General features: G+C 44.1%; 1 protein-coding gene across 2 annotated transcripts in view; it reads left to right on the forward strand.

Moving 5' to 3' along the window:
- The first annotated feature begins 3459 nt into the window (after positions 1 to 3459).
- Positions 3460 to 12547, forward strand: part of LOC118385569 (disabled homolog 2-interacting protein-like) — a 235590-nt gene continuing 226502 nt past the window's right edge. Inside the window, exons 1-2 of one of the 2 annotated variants that reach the window (XM_052521327.1) lie at positions 3460 to 3619; positions 8870 to 9002. The gene's annotated coding sequence lies outside the window, so the exon portion shown is untranslated. The remainder of the gene's footprint in view (positions 3620 to 8869; positions 9003 to 12547) is intronic. The other variant, XM_052521326.1, reaches the window with a different exon arrangement.

The following is a 12547-nucleotide window of genomic DNA, read 5'->3' on the forward strand; positions in this document are numbered from 1 at the left end:
TTATTAAAAAATTGAAAGAATATGGCACCACAACAAACCTGCCAAGAGAGGGCCGACCACCAAAACTCATGGACCAGGCAAGGAGGGCATTAATCAGAGAGGCAACAAAGAGACCAAAGATAACCCTAAAGGAGCTGCAAAGCTCCACAGCGGAGATTGGAGAATCTGTCCATAGGACCACTTTAAGCCGTACACTCCACAGAGCTGGGCTTTACGGAAGAGTGGGCAGAAAAAAAGCCATTGCTGCTTAAAGAAAAAAATAAGCAAACACTTTGGTGTTTGCCAAAAGGCGTGTGGGAGACTCCACAAACATATGGAAGAAGGTACTCTGGTCAGATGAGAGTAAAATTGAGCTTTGTAGCCATCAAGAAAAATGCTATGTCTGGCGCGAACCCAACACCTTTCATCACCCCGAGAACACCATCCCCACAGTGATGCGTGGTGGTGGCAGCATCATGCTGTGGGGATGTTTTTCATCGGCAGAGACTGGGAAACTGGTCAGAATTTAATGGATGGCGCTAAATACAGGGTAATGCTTGAGGGAAACCTGTTTCAGTCTTCCAGAGACTTGAGACCTGGACCGAGTTTCACCTTTCAGCAGGACAATGACCCTACTTGAAGGAGCTGGAGCAGTTTTGCCTTGAAGGATGGGCAAAAATCCCAGTGACTAGATGTGCCAAGCTTATAGAGACATACCCCAAGAGACTTTCAGCTGTCATTGCTGCAAAAGGGGGCTCTACAAAGTATTGACTTTGGGGGGGTGAATAGTTATGCAAGTTTTCAGATCTTTATGTCTTATTTGTTGTTTGTTTCACAATAAAAAATATGTTGCATCTTCAAAGTGGTGTTGTTCAATGTTGTGTAAATGAAATGATACAACCCCCCCCACAAATTTGTTTTTTAAATATTTTAATTCCAGGTTGTAAGGCAACAAAATAGGAAAAATGCAAAGGGGATGAATACTTTCGCAAGCCACTGTATATGCACCACACAACCAATGCACAAAGCCTACCATCTTCAGGCGCTTCAATGTCATGTTTTTTGTTTTCAACACAACAATAAATAGACTGTCAATCTCGACAAAAAAACAAAAGACATCCCTCCCTACCTTGTAGACCGACCCAGTATTAAGGTATTGGCTTGACAAACTCTGAATGTCATCACACCTTTTGGTGTTTTGAAACAGATCTCTTTCTATTCATCAAATGGCCGCTGCACAGTTTGGATTAATTGATTTGATTTGTCAGTTAAAAAAAATACACATACAGTGCCTTCAGAAAGTATTCACACCTTTGGCTGTTTCCACATCTTGTTGTGTTACAGCCTGAATTTAAAATGGATTAAATTGAGATATTTTGTCACTGGCCTACACACAATACCCCATAATGTAAAAGTGGAGTTAAACTTTTAATTTTACAAATGAATAAAGAAAGAAAAACTGAAATATCTTCAGTCAATAAGTATTCAACCACTTTGTTATGGCAAGCCTAAATAAGTTCAGGAGTAAACATTTGCTTAACAAGTCACTAAATAAGTTGTATGTATTCACTCTGTGTGCAATAATAGTGTTTAACATGATTTTAATGACTACCTCATCGCTGTACCCCACACATACAATTATCTTTAAGGTCCCTCAGTTGAGCAGTGAATTTAAATGACAAATTCAACAACAAAGACCAGGGAGGTTTTCAAAAGACTTGCAAAGAAGGGCAATTTTGTTTTTATCTTCACTGAGTACCACTCTCTATATTTTACATGTTATGGGTATGATTGTAAAGGGCGGCTCCGGCAGCTCCTGACAGGCGGGCGGCTCCGGCAACTCCCGACTGGTGGGCGGCTCCGGCAGCTCAGGACAGACGGGAGACTCTGGCAGCTCAGGACAGACGGGCGGCTCCAGCAGCTCAGGACAGACGGGAGACTCTGGCAGCTCAGGACAGACGGGAGACTCTGGCAGCTCAGGACAGACGGGAGACTCTGGCAGCTCAGGACAGACGGGAGCACCTGGAGGAAGGAGACGGAGAGACAGCCTGGTGCGTGGGGCTGCCACCGGAGGCCTGGTGCGTGGAGGAGGCACCGGATAGACCGGACCATGGAGGCGCACTGGAGCACCGAACCTGCACAACCCTACCTGGCTGGATACTCCCCGTCACCAGGCCAGTGTGGAGAGGTGGAACAGACCGCACTGGGCTGTGCTGGCGAACCGGGGACGCCGTGCGTGGGCTGGTGCCATGGCCCAAGGAGATGCTGGTGAGATGCCAGCCGGCTGCACCTGGCTCGAAGCCCACAGCCAGGCAAGGAGATGCACTGAAGATGAGATGCGCTGAGCCACCTCTCGGCTTCAGCTGGCACCTCCCTTGCTCGTCCAGTTCTCCAGGTATCCCACCACGCTGCTTGGTCCTTTCTAGCCAGGCCAGAAAAATAATCACCCACAACTCAAGAGGCGATTGACAGCTGCCTCTGATTGAGAACCATACCAGGCCAAACACAGAAATACCAAATCATAGAAAAAAAGAACATAGACTGCCCGCCCAACTCACGCCCTGACCATACTAAAACACATCACAAGGGAACTAAGGTCAGAACGTGACAGCATCTCGTTTATCAGAAGTAAAAATACAGCCAGGCGACTGCTGCTGTGCCTTTCTAGACTTTAGTACTCATTTGAAAGCAATAATTAAATCATTCATTGCATTGTGGTGTTTTGTAGGCTAGTCTACGTAGGGTCATTGTATATTCCTTAAACAAGATAAATAGGGGTGCTTGTTGAGCTGCATGTCTCATGTCTTCCCTGCTCTTTCATGAGCAGTGGTGCACCTGGCCTATCCGCTGCCTATTGGCTATTCCTATTTGTTCTTGTGGATTCCTATTGAAAATTGCTGCAGCTTTGAATGCGTTTTATGTGTGGTATGATTGCTTGTTAGCCTATTGCCGATCTGGACAAGCGATCCACCTTCCACTATTGTCACTATGAATGGTGGATAGTGGGCAGGATAGACGAGTAGACGATATCGACCTGTGGTATAGTAAAATATAGCACGTGGAAAAGCGTAGTGCATAAGGTAAGTAATCAAAACACCTTGATATAGGGGAGGAGCACGCAATCGGATGAGGACATTTGCTTGCGTGGAAGACATTACATATTAAAACCTGCAAATGAGTGAATGTAAAGCAGAGAATAAATGCACTACCCTCGTCTGTGCTCAAAACAAAACACAAAGTTTGACAACAATCCCCTATTTTGGACTACATTTTGAACCGTCCCTTTGTTCCAAGGCTTGAAAATGGGAAAGCAAGCAAGAGGGCATGAGGTAGGGAAAGAAAAGTGTGTGTGTGTGTGTGTGAGAGAGAGAGAGAGAGAGAGAGAGAGAGAGAGAGAGAGAGAGAGCGAGAGAGACAGGCAGAGAGAGAGCACACACACTCTCACACACTCCCTCAGACCACTGCAGCTGAGTGAGTGGAGTGGAGCGAAGCAGAGGCAGAGGCAGAGTGATAGAAAGAGAGGGGGAGAAGGGAGGGGGAAATTGTTCCTTGTTACTACTTGTTGCTCTTGCCTTTCCGTGCGGAGCGTTGAGGATGACATTCCCTGTGTTTTCCTGGCTGGAGTGGGAGCTCGTCTGAGGTAAGAGCCTCGCAACTTTTGCCATTTACTGCTGCTGTTTCTCGGGGTGAGAGGGAAGGAGACAGGAGGAGACAGGAGGTAAAACGGGAGTAGTATTTCAATCCAGAGTTTGAGGGGGTTTCTGTGGGAATGCTGGCTTTGTGGAGCGGGGGAAGAGAGGGAGGTGTGGAGGGAAGTGCCAGAGAGAACAGAGCTACACTCCTCTGAGTAAAGCAGAAGACAGAGAGCCCTCACTGAACGAACAGACTGGCCCCTCTGTATGAACAGACAGAGTGAAAAAAACTGAGGGAGAAAAAGACTGAAAGACACAAAGGTTCTGTTACATGTGTTTAACAACTCTGCTCTCTTGGTCGGACAAAACAGGAGCAGTGAAACACTTCAAAACTTCTAGTATGCTGTGTTTCTCCATGCTTTCTCGAGTCTCCAGATTGTTGTTCTGGATACCTCCAGTTCTCTAATTAATGTCGCTCTCTCTCTCTCTCGCTGGTGTGTTGTTCTGGATACCTCCAGTTCTCTAATTAATGTCGCTCTCTCTCTCTCTCTCTCTCTCTCGCTGGTGTGTTGTTCTGGATACCTCCAGTTCTCTAATTAATGTCGCTCTCTCTCTCTCTTGCTGGTGTGTTGTTCTGGATACCTCCAGTTCTCTAATTAATGTCGCTCTCTGGTGTGTTGTTCTGGATACCTCCAGTTCTCTAATTAATGTCGCTGGTGTGTTGTTCTGGATACCTCCAGTTCTCTAATTAATGTCTCTCTCTCTCTCTCTCTCTCTCTCTCTCTCTCTCTCTCTCTCTCTCGCTGGTGTGTTGTTCTGGATACCTCCAGTTCTCTAATTAATGTCGCTCTCTCTCTCTCTCGCTGGTGTGTTGTTCTGGATACCTCCAGTTCTCTAATTAATGTCGCTCTCTCTCTCTCTTGCTGGTGTGTTGTTCTGGATACCTCCAGTTCTCTAATTAATGTCTCTCTCTCTCTCTCTCGCTGGTGTGTTGTTCTGGATACCTCCAGTTCTCTAATGTCGTGCTGGTGTGTTGTTCTGGATACCTCCAGTTCTCTAATTAATGTCGCTCTCTCTCTCTCTCTCGCTGGTGTGTTGTTCTGGATACCTCCAGTTCTCTAATTAATGTCGCTCTCTCTCTCTCTCGCTAGTGTGTTGTTCTGGATACCTCCAGTTCTCTAATTAATGTCGCTCTCTCTCTCTCTCGCTAGTGTGTTGTTCTGGATACCTCCAGTTCTCTAATTAATGTCTCTCTCTCTCTCGCTAGTGTGTTGTTCTGGATACCTCCAGTTCTCTAATTAATGTCGCTCTCTCTCTCTCTTGCTGGTGTGTTGTTCTGGATACCTCCAGTTCTCTAATTAGCATTGCTCTCTCTCGCTCTGGTGTGTGTTTCTGGGTAGCTCTGCGTGGTTCAAGACGGCTCCCAGTTTATAATCTGGAGTCACATTTCAACACAGTGCAGTCAGGAGGGAAGAGAGGAGAGGGTGGTAGTTAACTACTTTAGCAGTCTCATTCCCACATGTATCAAGTCTGCAGGATTACTGTCTACTGCCTGCCTACAACCAGAGGCTGTTTCCTTGACTACTGTAGATAACTCATATAATCATGCACGCTACCGTTACTATTTCATTATTATTTATCTTGCTGCCTAGTCACTTTAGCCTTGACTACATGTACATATCTGCCTCAACTACCACCGTATCCCTGCACGTTGATGTGGTACGGATGCTGACCGTATGTAACTTACAATCGCGTGTGTTATATTTCCTGCTCGCTTTTATTTTTGGTCTGACCTCGTGTTGAAAGTTGTTTCTTCTATTTCGCACCTTCGATGTTGAACACGGCATTGTTGCGGAAGAGCCTTTACGTAAAGCACTTCGCTGTGCGGTTGACACCTGTGGTATTCTGCTCTATGTGACAAGTAAACGACCAACTCATTTTAGCATGCAGCACTGACTTATTGTCGGCACTTAGCTCATCATCATGTCTCTCTTAAACCACGGGTAATACTGTACGTTACAACACCTCGACCCAAAAAACGCGACCATCAACCCAACCAGCGTGAACGTACCGCAATCTCCGGAATGACAGTATTTCTGATTGACATAAATGTCATGTTGGTGCTTAGCATGTCATTCACAGCAAATGCAAGCACTCTTGTGACTTTCACAGCTCTTGAGATTTAGCATAAGTAGCCTATTTACATCAAAGGTAATTCAAGGCTTTATATCACTTGTTGTATACCGTTTGAGGACTTAACAAGCCTCTATACTGTATCACGCGGCATGGATTTTAGCCGCCCTAGTCTAGTTGTCATGGTGATATATTCTGCCCATTTGGGTCCTTGTCTAGTGTACTCCAGTTATTGTTGTGATACCGTATGTTCTCCTCGACCCCAGTCTCAGGGTCAGCGCTGGCCAGGGCCGGGCGGTTGGTTGTTATTGTTGTCCTATTAATAGTGAGGGCTGGGCCGGCAGGCAGGCAGCTGAGAGGGGAGAAGCCCGGAAGGGAAGGGAAGGAAGTGGCCTTGGAGCGGCCAGCCAGCCGGAGAAGAGGGGTTACCAGGACCACCGAGCGGGAATTATGGAATTACAGAACAGCGTTCCCGAGGCGATGGGAATCAGTGAAGTGAATGGGACCGTCGCGGAACATCTGATATAGATCCGGCGTTGCTCTTAGCGAGGTGGAACTGAACGCTACGGAACACAGAGACTGGGGAGACATGGGCTGATACACTCTATCCTCTGGAGAAATACTCAGCATGGCTGCAACCTGGACGGAGCAACAGCAGAGGAATTGGACTCAAATCGTCTTAACTTCCACAACTTCCACATAGATTTCTATTAGCTGCTGTTTACCCAGGTGCCACATCAAAGCCAATCAAGCTTTTCTTGAAGTGCATGTAAAGGATCTCAATAATCACTTTTTCTCTTTAAAATCAAAACAGTCAAAGAAAATATGAATAAAGACTGCTCATCGCTGTCACAGATGTAGCATACTACTCTCAGCAACCTGTCTGTCCTTGCTTTTGTTACATAGCGAAAGCGACAGATAAAGTATGGTTGGTTGAGTAGTCTGATAATCTGCTTCAGCGTTTGTCTAAGGAGATGGGATGTAGCCACATAGCTCTCCTATCTCTTCCTTCCCTTTCATTCCACTTTCTATTCATCCCCCTCTTCTCTCGCTCCCTCATCCCCCTCTTGATAGGTTCATAAGGAATGTCAGATGAACTACCTGTTGCCGGAGGATAGTTGAATCTACAATCTGGTGTTTGAACTTGTCTGGTAACCCTTGTTTTATGGTCTGTCTTACCTCCATGCCAGTAGACCATTACGACTTACCATTGGTCAACATTATCGACACCATGTAATGGATTTACACGTCAGATGTTTTATTGTATACAACATACATATAGATCTTACAGTATGTAGAGTAGTGAATCAAGAGGCCTTTTTTTTTACTTCCTCCTTCCTTTCCCAGACTTCATTGCTGTGTTGACTGCGTGGTCTGTGACTTGGCGTGTATGTGTAGAGACATGCCAGGTGCGCTGCAGCCAGCTGCTCCATTGTGAAACGGTGTGTCTCTTGCAGTCTTGAACGTACTTGTTCAGGACATTGTGTGAGAAATGAGAAATGAGAAATGACAAATGACAGATTCGATTTCTATTTCGATATGGATAGAGTTTATTATCCATGAGACAAACATGTTAACTTTTCCCTAGAGGATCCGTAAGGATATAGAAAGCTGTTGTGGGGGTGTGGTTAGAATGTTGATATAATAGTGTTGGTTATGAAGGTACACACATTTGTGCTGATGTCCAGTGGAAAGTCACAACCTATGGCTGTTCACACTCAAAAATGTGGTTTCCTCTCAAGGGTTCTTTGGGAAGGGTGACGATTCTATGTGGAACCATAATGACTCAAAGAACCCTCTGAGCCCTTCAATGGTTCTTTACAGTTCAGAAAAGGGTTCTTTGCTCTTTTAGTGATAATTAAAATGTAGGGAAGTTGGCTCATTTTAATATTTGGGGGATGGGGGGGGTTGCAGACAGCCCTTTTTGTTCAACCTTGAATGAGAGCGTCAATCCAGTTTATGTAATGTGTGGTGTTACGCTGTTACCTATTATATATGACCATGGCCAGGAATGGTGTCTTGTGAAAGACTCATTTATGGTCTTGTGTCAATTGAAAATGGTTGACTAAACCAGTCAGTGGCGTTCTCCTCAGGTAGCTCACCTGATTCAACTTGTCAATTAACACAATAATAACATTTTTGACAATACAATATGGCTGACCTGAATAAAACAATCTGTGTGGTTTCTCAAAAGGATCTACCAAGAGTGTTTCAGATTGGGAAAGGTTCTTTATTTGAACCATTCTGCATAAAGGTTCCATAAAGAACCATAAAAAAAGGTTGCAACCATAGTGGAACCTGTTTTTGGTGCTATATAGAGCCTTAGGAAAGGGTTCTTTAGAGCACTGTACAGGTTCCTCGTAGAACCTTCAAAAAGGGTTCTATATATAGCACCAAAAAGGGTGCTGCTATCTATGGTTTACAAGCCAAAGAACCCCTGTCTGGCATTATTTAGAACCATTCTTTTTTTGTGTGTTGGGTGGACATTAAAAGCTCAGAGTTTTATAGACAGGCTTCCATTTGGGCTGTGTGAATGGGTGCCCTCCCTCTCCCACTTTGCCCTTTGACCTGGCCCCCTCAACAAAAGGTGTAATTGCTGCTGGTCGTAAACCACGTGGAACAAAAACAGAGAGGAGAGTGATATACTGTATGTCAAAATCAAATAAAATTTGTAGCATATGTTATTGTGGGTGTAACAAAATGCTTTTGTTCCTAGCTCCAACAGTGCAGTAGTATCTAACAATTTACAACAATACACACAAATCTAAAAGTAAAAGAATGGAATTAAGAAATATATAAACGTTAGATTGAGCAATGTCGGAGTGGCATTGACTAAAATACAGTAGAATAGAATACAGTAAATACATATGAGATTAATAAAGCAGTAGGTAAACATTATTCAAGTGACTAGTGTTCCATTATTAAAGTGGCCAGTGATTCCAAGTCTATGTATATAGGGCAGCATTCTCTAAGGTAAAGGGTTGTGCAACCGGGTGGAAGCCGGCTAGTGATGGCTATTTAATGGTCTGATGGCCTTGCGATAGAAGTTGTTTTTCAGTATCTTGGTTCCAGATTTGATGCACCTGTACTGACCTTGCCTTCTGGATGGCTTTCCTGTGTTGTAGGTTTCCTGGAGGGCAGGTAGTTTGCCCCTGGTGATGCTACCCTCTGGAGGGCCCTGTGGTTGCGGGCAGTGCAGTTGCCGTATCACGCAGTAATACAGCCCAACAGGATGCTCTCAATTGTGCATCTGTAAAGGTTTGTGAGGGTTTTAGGGGCCAAGACAACTGTATTAATCGAGTTTGAAGAGGCGCTATTGCTCCTTCTTCACCACACTGTCTGTGTGGGTGGACCATTTCAGTTTGTCAGTGATGTGTATGCTGAGGAACTTGAAGCTTTCCACCTTCTCCACTGCAATACCGTCGATCTTGACAGTTGTGAGCTCCATCTGCTGTTTCCTGAAGTCCAAGATCAGCTCCTTGGTTTTGTTGAGGGAGAGGTTATTTTCCTGGCACCACTCTCTCAGGGCCCTAACCTCCTCCCTGTAGGTTGTCTCGTCAATGTTGGTAATCAGGCCTACTACTGTTGTGTCATCTGCAAACTTGATGATTGAGTTGGAGGCGTGCTGGCTACGCAGTCATGGGTGAACAGGTAGTACAGGAGGGCGCTGAGCATGCACCCTTGTGGGGCCCCTGTGTTGAGGATCAGTGAAGTGGAGGTGTTGTTTCCTACCTTCATCACCTGGGGAGGCCCGTCAGGAAGTCCAGGACGCAGTTGCACAGGGTGGGGTTCAGACCCAGGGCCCAAAGCTTAATGATGAGCTTGGAGGGTACGGTGGTGTTGAATGCTAAGCTATAGTCAATGAACAGTGGTTGTCTGTAGACCCTCCCATACGCATCCTGTCTGAGCCGTTTGAATTATGACTCCACTTTGTCTCTCCACTTTGTCTCTGTACTTACGGAGGGAATAACTACACTGTTTGTTACGGCCATATTCCCAGTCACCTTGCCGTGGTTAAATGCGGTGGTTCGTTTTCGGGTTTTGCGCAAATGCTGCCATCTATCCACGGTTTCTGGTTTGGGTAGATTTTTTAAAACGTGTATGATAATTCTACAGCAGTCCCTGCAGCATACACTCAAAGCGGTTTGATTAGAATGCTCATTTAGAACGTCCTGTTTCGATTGACGCGACAGTCAGCATTTTTAAGCTAGCCACACAGTTTTTTCACAGAAACATTTTGCACAAACACAGTCCTTGCAAAGTTATATCCTGAATGTGACCAGTTTATTTTTGGACGCAGCTTTCAGACATTCACATAAGTAGGGACAGCATAACACAATCATCCAAACCGGAAAATGTGGGCTACATTAGTCCTAGCATTAACTGAGGAAAGATTGATGTAACATGTGGTCATATTTAGAAAATTCTCAGCTGTCACAATATGAATTAGCTAATAGCAATTACTATTTATAAATCATCACATCACGGGTTTGTTCTCCGTTGATTAAAATAATTGGGTAAAACACTTTCTAGAAGTCTAAAGTAATCCGACGATGGTTAGTTTGTGCACGCCGCCATGTATGCTTTTTCGCGTCAACCAAAGATAATAAGAGGAGACAAGAGGAGTTTGGTCTATTTGCAGTATGCATGTTGAAGGGGGTTCTGTCATCTACAATCATTCACTTCCAGAAGTTTACCCTTCACCTCATTATAGCATCTTTGGTCTGACAGACATTTATTTACCTGACACCCAGAATGCATTGTATAATGTCAATTAACATGACGTCACACATAGCTGGCAAATAGCTTAGCATTAGCTCATTATAATCAGTACAACCTTCAAATAAGTATTTTACACACATCATAGGTGTCCATTACAATCTATGCAATAATCGGAATGCATTATTTGTCACCAGTACTTTAAAACATGTGAATAAAACTGTAAATACTTTATGCTCCATACATACATACATACATACATACATACATACATACATACATACATACATACATACATACATACATACATACATTCATACATATGTATGCTACAGTAGAAATGACAACATGATATACAGAAAATAAGACATTTACTTTGATAGGAATGCATGTCCAAAGTCATTATTTGTAAGGAAAACAACAAGGAAGGCAATGTGAGCTCTAGCCAGAAACATATCTACCCGGAACATATCCCAGTCTGCGTGATCAAAACAATCTTGAAGCATGGATTCCGATTGGTCAGACTAGTGTTGAAAATACCTTAGCATGGGCACTTCCTGTTTGAGTGTCTGCCTATAGGAAGGGGTGAGCAAAATGGATTTGTGATCAGATTTGCCGTAGGGAGGGCAGGGGAGATGTAGGCATTTTGAAAAGTCGAGTATCTGTGATCCAATGTTTTGCTTTGCTAAAATCCCCAGCTACAATAAACGCTGCCTCAGGATATGTGGTTTTCAGTTTGCATAAAGTTCAGTGTAGTTCATTGAGGGCCATCGTGGTGTTGGCTTGAGGGTGAATATACACGGCTGTGACTATAACCAAAGATAAATCTCCTGGGTGGTAATACGGTCGGCATTTGATTGTGAGGTATTCTTGGTCGGGTGAACAAAAGGACTTTTGTTTATGTATGTTATCACAGTCACACCTTGAGTAGTTAATCATGAAACATACACCGCCACATTTCTTCTTCCTGGTATTCCTGTCTGTGCGATGTATGGTGTCTGCTATAGAGAAGAGTATGTACTTGTGTGTGTGCGCATGGCATTTGTTTGTGTATCTGTGTGTGTGTGAAAGGGTGCATTATGCAATGTTTGTGTGTCGGGTTCTAAGATTGTGACTGAGTGCGTGTTTTGCGAGTGTGCGTATGTGTGTTTACACAAGAAGTTTGATAGTCTGCGCTCCTCAATAAAATAATAAATGAGCTATTTCATACCCTTCTGCCCCATTTGAAAGAAGCACTGTATCAACAGACTCATTGTCTTTCTTTTTTTAACTCTAAGGCCATGAACTCCTGAGCTGTGTGAAGTGGCATATATTATGGCTACTGTATGTCTGGTCTTGTGAGTGTCTATTGGTTTAGTGTGTGTATTGGTCTAGTGTATTGGTCTAGTATTGTGTATGCTGCCTCTATGGAAAATGTTAGTTTTTTATTGATTGTGTTTACAGATGTAGGATCTTAATTTGATCACCCTGTTGCAGGAGAACTTTCCTGCAATGCAGGACATTTAAAATGTGTAGTGTATTTGAGGTTTAAAAAGGCTTCTAAAATTTGTAATTTCCACTTACGAATTTTAGACTTGATTTTCACATATTAGTAATATATCAACCCCTACAAAAATGTCCATTAATTATAAAACACATAATAATTAAAATGTCCTGCTGCTGCAGGATTATTTTCTTGCTGTCGCAAACTGGCTCAGATTAAGATCCTATGTCTGTAAGTGTTATGGTGTGGGGTGCTACCACAGTCTTCAGATCTATCAGTCTTCAGGTTTCAGGCAAGCAAGTGCTGTAGTTGTGTGTGGGTTTGAAACAGTAGAAGCTGGGTGTCTAGGTTTGCTGGGCCTTGGCTGTGTGTGTGTGTGTGTGTGTGTGTGTGTGTGTGTGTGTGTGTGTGTGTGTGTGTGTGTGTGTGTGTGTGTGTGTGTGTGTGTGTGTGTGTGTGTGTGTGTGTGTGTGTGTGTGTGTGTGTGTGTGTGTGTGTGTGTGTGTGTGTGTGTGTGTGTGTGTGTGTGTGTGTGTGTGTGTGTGTGTGTGTGTGTGTGGTGTGCGTGTGCGCATGCATGCAGGTGTGTTTGCGCGTGTGT

Source organism: Oncorhynchus keta, chromosome 6, assembly GCF_023373465.1.
Source record: "Oncorhynchus keta strain PuntledgeMale-10-30-2019 chromosome 6, Oket_V2, whole genome shotgun sequence".
In the NCBI taxonomy this organism is placed as follows: domain Eukaryota; kingdom Metazoa; phylum Chordata; class Actinopteri; order Salmoniformes; family Salmonidae; genus Oncorhynchus; species Oncorhynchus keta.